Raw genomic sequence first — 1,656 nt, forward strand, 5'->3', positions numbered from 1 at the left:
GTCTACAGCGCTAGTTCCAAGACAGCCAGGATTACACAGAGAAACCCTGTCTTGATAAACAAACAAACAAACAAAACAATAATAATGTACTATCTCACTGACACCCTGCCATTTTAAAAATGAAGTGTAGGAGGCAGGGAAGACTGAGAGTATAAGCAAGCCCCCAATTCAATGCTTCCTTTTGTAAGCGTTGCCTTGGTCGGGGTTCCTCTTCACAGCAATAGAACACTGGCTGAGACCTTGCTTTGTACTGTAAGGAAGAACTTGACAGCCGTGGAGTGGCTTATGCCAGTAACCCCAGCCCCTGGGAGTCTGAGGCAGGACGTTGTCAGTTTGAGGTCACACCTTGGGCTACAAGCAAAGTCCTGCCATTTTAAAACTGAGATGGGGAGTGGGAGGCAAGGAGGACTTGACAGGTAAAAGCATTTGCTTCTCAAGCCTGATGACCTGACGACACCCTAATAAAAGCTGAATGTGGGGGAGCATTTGTAACCCCGGCCCTCTAATGCACATCTGTCACTCCAGCACTCTAGTGCACATCTGTCACCCCAGCACTCTAGTGCACATCTGTCACTCCAGCACTCTAGTGCACATCTGTAACCCAGCACTCTAGTACATCTGTAACCCAGCACTCTAGTGCACATCTGTAACCCAGCACTCTAGTGCACATCTGTCACCCCAGCACTCTAGTGCACATCTGTCACCCCAGCACTCTAGTGCACATCTGTAACCCCAGCACTCTAGTGCACACCTGTCACCCCAGCACTCTAGTGCACATCTGTCACCCCAGCACTCTAGTGCACATCTGTCACTCCAGCACTCTACTGCACATCTGTCACCCCAGCACTCTAGTGCACACCTGTAACCCCAGCACTCTAGTGCACATCTGTCACCCCAGCACTCTAGTGCACATCTGTCACCCCAGCACTCCCAGTGCACATCTGTAAACCCCAGCACTCTAGTGCACATCTGTACCCAGCACTCTAGTGCACACCTGTAACCCCAGCCCTCTAGTGCACATCTGTAACCCCAGCACTCTAGTGCACACCTGTAACCCCAGCACTCTAGTGCACATCTGTAACCCAGCACTCTAGTGCACATCTGTCACCCCAGCACTCCTAGGACAAGATGAAAGGCAGAGACAGAACTGTGCAGAAGCTTGTGGGTCATCCAGACTGTGGTGTGCAGGACAGCAGCAGGAAGAAGGTACAGAGTGAGGACTGACTTCTACAAGTTACCCTTTGACCTCTGCAAGAGGGGAGGGATATGGCCAAGTGTGCTTACATCCCCTCCCCTGCCCTCCCTTCCCCTTTCACACACACAGTAAATCACTTTTAAGTGGAAAAGCGTAGGAGAGACAGGACTCCTGCACATGTTTGTGCTCGTACACATATACACGCAATACACAACAACAACAACAAAAATTCTTTTTCAAATTTAAAAACAGAAAAGATGGAGATGAAGAGACGGCTTAGCAGTTAAGAACACTATGCTGGGTGTGGTGGCCCATGCTTGTAATCCCAGAACTCTGGAGGCAAAAGCAGGTAGATCTTTGGGAGTTTGAGGCCAACCTGGTCTACAAAAGCTAGTTTCAGGAGCCAGAGATGTAACAGGGAAATCCTGTCTCCCCACCCCCACCCCACACCCCCAAAAAGA

The sequence above is a fragment of the Onychomys torridus genome, unplaced genomic scaffold, assembly GCF_903995425.1.
Source record: "Onychomys torridus unplaced genomic scaffold, mOncTor1.1, whole genome shotgun sequence".
Taxonomy (NCBI): Eukaryota; Metazoa; Chordata; class Mammalia; order Rodentia; family Cricetidae; genus Onychomys; species Onychomys torridus.